Raw genomic sequence first — 7600 nt, forward strand, 5'->3', positions numbered from 1 at the left:
AAACCAGCCAACAAAGGAGATTCGTAGCGACCGATAACACTCCTTTCCCTGGTAGCGAAGACACTTGAGGCCTTGCTGCTCCCGTATTTCACGAACCCCCGACCCCAGCGAAGCATCAGCATGGTTTCCGCAAAGTGCACAGTACAACAATAGCACTTAACGCCATAAACACTCAGATAACTCGTGGCCTTTACCGTAACCATCCCTGTGAGAGAACGATTCTAGTAGTGTTGGTCCTGTCAAAGGCGTTTGACACTGTCAGCCTTTCCACTCTACTAGAAGATATAGAGGTTTCCTCTCTCCCACAGAGGCTCAAACGCTGGTCGGCAAATTATCTGAGTGGTCAACACTCGTCGGCAATGTTTAGAGACAAATCGGGCAAACTCAGAAAAATAAAATAGGGTGTTCCACAGGCTGGTGTCCTTGCCCCGCTACTGTTTAACTTGTATATTTCAAAGCTCCCTCAACAACCAGAGGGAGTCTCGATTGTCTCTTACGCCGACGATTGCTCGATCATGGCGACTGGGAATGGAATTGATGACTTTTGTTCGAAAGTAAACTGGTATCTCTCCGAGCTTTCTCGCTTCTTCACTGCGAAGTGCCTAGCCCTCTCCCCTACGAAATCCTCTGCGACCTTGTTCACCACCTGGACGAAGGAGGTCAGGCTACCGCTGGGAATTCACGATACACCATATACACCAATTCCGACGGTGAATAACCCCAAAAGACTCGGAGTAATATTCGACGGTCTGCTCTCCTTCTCTGCGCACGCAACCGCTATTGTCAATAAAGTACAGAGCGGCAACAAGGTCCTCAAGTCGCTAGCCGGCAGTAATTGGGGCAAAGACAAAGACACGTTGCTGGCAATATACAATTCAATAGGCCGCCTGGTTTTAAATTACGCAGCACCAGTGTGGTCGCCGGGGACTAGTAGGACGCAGTGGACGAAGCTGCAGACGACTCAAAATACTGCACTTAGGACAGCGACTGGATGCCTTGTGATGTCACCAGAACACCACCTGCATGACGAGGCGAAAATGCTCCCAGTCAAGGAGCATAACACAATGCTCTGCAGGCAGTTTCTGGTTGGGAGCCACAGACGTGGTCACCCAAACAAACAGCTGCTTGCAGAGGAGCCCTCACCTAGGTACGTCAGGAGGCATCTCTACGAACTGACGGACGAAGTCCAGAGGTTCATTAAGCAACCTATGGACCCGTCAGCATACCGACAGGCCCTGAACGGCATTCACAGGGAGTCAGTCTCGAGTTATGTAGACTCCTGACCTGTGAATGCCGTTCTAGGCACACAACCACCGGACATTGACGAGACGGAGCTTCATCTGCCTCGCGGGACAAGAACCACAATAGTCCAACTTCGCTCTGGCTACTGCAGAAGGTTAAACTCATACCTGAGCAGGCTAAACGCGGATGTGCCAAATGAGTGTCCGGCATGCGGAGAGACCCCTCACGACTCGAAACATCTCTTCGCATGCTCGGAAAACCCGACAAACCTAACGCCTTTGTCCTTGTGGACCGACCCTATTGAGGCTGCACGCTTCTTAGGGCTACCGTTAGTGGAACTTGACGCCAACGACCGAGATATTAACCGATCTGGCCGGGGTTATTGTAGCCGCTACAACAACAACAACAACCACTATGTTTGCATGTTTTATATAAAAAATATTTATTAAACCAAAAACTACCCAGCACTGTAACCAATGGTAATTAACTATTACCACCTCTGCATGGTTGTAAGCCAGTAATGGGATCCTCGTTTGCTTGCCGCTCTACTCTTGCGCTGCCCTCGTTTGCTTACTCGCTCGCTGTCTGCTCAGCGCGTGCGCTCGTGNCTGGTTTTAAATTACGCAGCACCAGTGTGGTCGCCGGGGACTAGTAGGACGCAGTGGACGAAGCTGCAGACGACTCAAAATACTGCACTTAGGACAGCGACTGGATGCCTTCTGATGTCACCAGAACACCACCTGCATGACGAGGCGAAAATGCTCCCAGTCCAGGAGCATAACACAATGCTCTGCAGGCAGTTTCTGGTTGGGAGCCACAGACGTGGTCACCCAAACAAACAGCTGCTTGCAGAGGAGCCCTCACCTAGGTACGTCAGGAGGCATCTCTACGAACTGACGGACGAAGTCCAGAGGTTCATTAAGCAACCTATGGACCCGTCAGCATACCGACAGGCCCTGAACGGCATTCACAGGGAGTCAGTCTCGAGTTATGTAGACTCCTGACCTGTGAATGCCGTTCTAGGCACACAACCACCGGACATTGACGAGACGGAGCTTCATCTGCCTCGCGGGACAAGAACCACAATAGTCCAACTTCGCTCTGGCTACTGCAGAAGGTTAAACTCATACCTGAGCAGGCTAAACGCGGATGTGCCAAATGAGTGTCCGGCATGCGGAGAGACCCCTCACGACTCGAAACATCTCTTCGCATGCTCGGAAAACCCGACAAACCTAACGCCTTTGTCCTTGTGGACCGACCCTATTGAGGCTGCACGCTTCTTAGGGCTACCGTTAGTGGAACTTGACGCCAACGACCGAGATATTAACCGATCTGGCCGGGGTTATTGTAGCCGCTACAACAACAACAACAACCACTATGTTTGCATGTTTTATATAAAAAATATTTATTAAACCAAAAACTACCCAGCACTGTAACCAATGGTAATTAACTATTACCACCTCTGCATGGTTGTAAGCCAGTAATGGGATCCTCGTTTGCTTGCCGCTCTACTCTTGCGCTGCCCTCGTTTGCTTACTCGCTCGCTGGCTGCTCAGCGCGTGCGCTCGTACTTAACGAGTGTTCGTTTGCAAGCAGCCTCGCCTCCTGCGCGTGAGTTGCGCAAGCTCAGAGCAAACTAGAAAGCGAGCGAGAGGCTAAGATGAGGCAAATCCGAACCCTGAACTCATAGCTCAAAGAACATGGAGTTCAAAATCAAAACAAATGAAGGAAAATAATACTCCTCGCCCCCAGAGGAATTGGTGATACAAATGAAAAAAAGGAACAGTGATCGACCAAAATAATTGAGCAATTAAATATATTCATTGTTAAGAGAGTAAATTTTACAACTCTCAAAAAAAAATTGTTGCGATTGTGCTAAATACTGAAAATCTTATAAACTATGCGAAATTAAAAAAAAACGTTGAAAGAGGTTTTTTGTGTTGTCATTGGCTACACATTTTTACAACCGTCATCAGTTTAACGGTGTCCTAGAACCAGATTTAACTGAAGCGGTCTGGAACGATGTAATTTCCTATTAGACTATTTTGGGGGGTGTTCCCGAGTTCGAATATGTGTCGAGAGTCTATAGAACTCGAGACAGCCTCTCTGTGAATGCCGTTCAAGGCCTGTGGGTTGTTTGATGACCCTCTGGACTTCGTCCGTCAGTTCGTAGAGATGCCTCCTGACGTGCCTTGGCGAGGGCTCTTCTGCATGCAGTTGTCTATTTGGGTGACGTCTGTGGCTCCCAACTAGAAACTGCTTTCATTGTGTTATGCTCTTTAATAGGGAGCATATGGGCCTTGTCGTGCAGGTGAAGTTGCGGCGACATCAGAAGGCATCCCATCGTTGTCCCCGGCGACCACTCAGGCGCTGCATAGTTCAGAACCGGCCGGCCAATTGCATTGTACGTTGCCAATAACGTTTCTTTGTCTTTGCCTCAGTAGCTTCCGGCTAGCGACTTGAGGACCTTGTTGCGGCTATGTACTTTATTGACAATTGCGGTTGTTTGCGCCGAGAAGTTTACCCCTGAGGATCTTCGGGTTGTTCACCATCGGAATTGGTTCGTCATCGACGTGAATACCCAGTTGCAGTCTGTCCTCCTTCGTCCAAGTGGTGAAAAGTGTTGCTGAGGATTTTGTGGGAGAAAGGGTTGGCCTCCCTGCAGTGAATAAGGGAGAAAGCTCGGCGAGATAACAGTTTACTTTCGAGCACAAGTCATCAATTCCATTCCCAGACGCCATGATCGAGCAATCGTCAGCATAAGAGACAATCGAGACTCCTTCTGGTGGTTGAGGGAACTTGGAAATGTAGAAGCTAAACAGTAGTGGGGTAAGGACACCACCCTGTGGAACCCCCTGTTTTATTTTCCTGGGTTTGCTCGATGTGACTCAAAATGTTACTGACGAGTGACGACCATTCAGATAATTCGCCAACCGCCGTTTGAGTCCCTGTGGGAGAGAGGAGGGCTCTATGTTTTCTAGTAGCGTTGAATGGCTGATGGTGTCGAACGCCTTGGACAGGTCCAACGCTTCTAGAATGGTTCTCACAGGGGCGGTTTCGGTTAAGACCACGAGTTATCTGAACATTTATGGCGTTAAGTGCTGTTGTTGTGCTGTACACTTTACGGAACCCATGCTGATGCCTCGCTGGGGTCAGGTGGTTTGTGTAGTGCGGGAGTAGAAGGGCCTCCAGTGTCTTCGCTACCGGGGAAAGGAGATTTATCGGGCCTTTGTTGGACGGTTTACCCGGTTTAAGCAGGGGGACCACTCTCCCCATTTTCCAGATGTCTGGTATGATGAGAGTGGCCATTGACAGGTTGAGGACTTGGTTAGATAGTGCCCTCCCGCAGGACCCAAATTTTTCAGCGTCGACATGCAAATTCCGTCGGGTCCCATAGCTTTGGAGGCTTTCGCCTTCTCTATGGCTACCCTTACCTCACCGCTGGTGAAGTTTGTACAGCCTTCTGGTCACTCGACGTTTGGCTTTGTCCACCGGAGGATGCAGTATTAACTGTCGGCTAAAAGAGCTCGCGCATCGCTCCGAGTCCGACGAAGCGTGGTCGCCAAAATTTATTTCAACTCTGTCGTCACGCTTCGTCGGGTTGGATAATGACCTGACCGTTTACCAGAGCTTGCTCACACCAGAGGCAAAGTTACAGTTCTTCAACGCTCTTCCCATTCCTTCCGCTTATGTACGTTCACTAGTTGCCGATTCTCCGAGTTGAGATCCCTGACACGGGGATTCAGCCGCTTCGGCAGGAAAATTCGGACGGGGGTCCGAAATGCATCCCGCTGGGATGAATCGGGCTGCAGCAGCAGTGACAACCCTGCGGAACTTACGCTCACCTACGTGAACGTCGGTTGGTGGGGGTACAGCAGTGAAGGTGCTTTTAGTAACTTGCGCGAAGCCTTTCCTGAAGCCTGAAGTCACCAACTACCATACGGTTTTCTTCTCTAATGAGTGCATGTGTTTCAGGGTGATTCCTGCCGGGCAGCTGGTGACATGGGGTATGTATACGTTAAATATTTCGAGCTCGACTTCGCCTGATAGGATAGCAATACCATGACTTTCTAGATTGGTATCCCTGCGGTCGATGTTTGCGTCGATAAGACGATACTGCACCGTGCGGTAGGTGATGAACGCTAGGCCGCCGCCATTATCTCGCTTGCGATCTCGACGATGCACGTTGTATCCGGTGCAATTCCACAATGTTGATAAAAATTAATTTCCCAAAAATTTCGAGACGAAAGAAACAAATACAACATCAAAAGCAAATGACGAATATGTGGTTTAGAATTAAAGTACACACTTTCTTCATTCATGCCTAGTAGTTTTTTTTAAGATTGGTCGACTAAATCATAATAAAGAAAGAAACAAATGCAGGTATTAAAAGTACAGAAAGAAAAATTATTAAAATGACTTCGACGTACGTCAGAGATCAAGCAGAAGTGGGAACGTAAATGACTGCCCTTTGATATCTCGGTTATAAAACTTGCGAAATAATAGAGGTATTCTCGCAGTCTTGCAAAGCCCTTGCACGGTGCACGGATTCCACGGTTTGCAAAGCTGTCCCATATGGAAACCGGGTTTTACCGTGCAATCCATGTAAGACGTGCACCGCGCAAGGGCTTTGCAAGATTCCTACAATACCCCGTATATGTTTAAATACACTTGTATCAAAGTTGATATATCGACTTTTGACCAGTTTTGTTACACAAATACTCCCTATGTGCGGCACACGGGTAACGCATCTCCTAAAATTTGTCATATTGTTTGCCAGATATTCGTTTTTTCACTGCACTTGCACAACATTCGCATTCGCAAAAGCTCCGTATTGATTATTGAGAATGCGAAAGCGAATGTTAAAATTAATGCGGAAGCTCGGCGGCTGCTAATGTGAATGCGAATATTGACAAGAACCCTTGTGTAAAAATGATTGAAATATTTTTTCGACATAATATTGAAATTTATGTTATTGAAAAAAAGTACCAGGGTGCTTTTGTTTTGGCCAGTACTGCATGTGCACATTAGTTAGCAATTATTCATTGAATTGAAGACGAAATCATAAGTTTTTTATGTAGATATCGAGATTATTGACTTAAAAACTGGCAAGCATGAATTAAACAATTAAAAATATTGTTTCAGGAATCCCAGCAATGACGGGCAGTGCTATAATCGGCGGAGTTTTGCTGGCATTAATAGAAGGCGTTGGAATTTTATTTACACGTCTTTCAGCAGAACAATTCCGAAATCCTACTCCGCCAACTGAGGACCCACTGGCGTTGGAAAGTTCATCAAAGTCCTTTAGTTTCGGACAGCCGCAGCAACATCAATCTCAATATCAGTAACCGGTACAACAATAAAAGTATCGGTGAATGCGTGGACTACGTGGATTTTAAAATAACTACCCCTGGCACGTTCTTAAATCATATAAGTTTAAATCGGTGCGATTTCCAAAATAACTTTGAATATTTGTATTTGAAATAATTAATATCTTTTACACACATAATTTATGAAATACATATTTAAGTATTTAAAAAGAAAATTGGAGATCGTGGGTAAACATATTAGCCAGGTTTTATTGTAAGACAAAGAGCATTGAAAATACACCCTGCACTTTTTTGACATTTTCAAATAAATTTCAAACCCATACGGACAATTATTTTCGTTTCCAATCTTTTACAAATAATCTAAACTCGTAAATGCCTAAAAAATCAACTGAAAAGCAAGAATCCCATTAAGATTTATATCTGGCCAAGGACTGTCACTCTAGCAACACTCCCTAAAAACTTTTTGGGGAATTTGTATCCTGTTACAACAACACCAACGAGCCTGCTGTCGTTGCTGTAGCGAAATCAGAAAAATCTTTATAGCTTGGAGATTTTTGGTTATCAACTTTTGCTCCTAAGAATTGCTATTTTTACAACGCTTTTATCAACTTGCAATGTTGTATGTCCAGACATCATTTTTACCTATAATTAAAGATTATAATCAAAGTTCCTATACAAAAGTCTAGACATCAACCTCGACGGTAGGCCCTGCCGGAAGTAGTTAAATATTGCACCTAAAAATATGCACTACATACGCTACAGCGGAAATGGACGAAATGCCATTTCTTTAAATGAAATTAATTACGTGAGCACAAAACAGTTGGCTTGCATTGCACAAAATAACTACAAAAATTGTTGGTCCCAACTTTTACAAATAGGAATTGAATAATAATCTTATTTGTACTAATTTGTATTTGCGCAAATATTTGTGTGGTGTATTTTGCGCAATAGTCTTCTTGATTCACTGCAAGTTAAATTATTTTAAAATCTGTGGCAAAATTTTATATTGACACAAGACTAAAAAGTTT

Source organism: Rhagoletis zephyria, unplaced genomic scaffold (assembly GCF_001687245.7).
Source record: "Rhagoletis zephyria isolate East Lansing unplaced genomic scaffold, Rhagoletis_zephyria_1.1 Rzeph_scaffold_09919, whole genome shotgun sequence".
NCBI classification, from domain to species: domain Eukaryota; kingdom Metazoa; phylum Arthropoda; class Insecta; order Diptera; family Tephritidae; genus Rhagoletis; species Rhagoletis zephyria.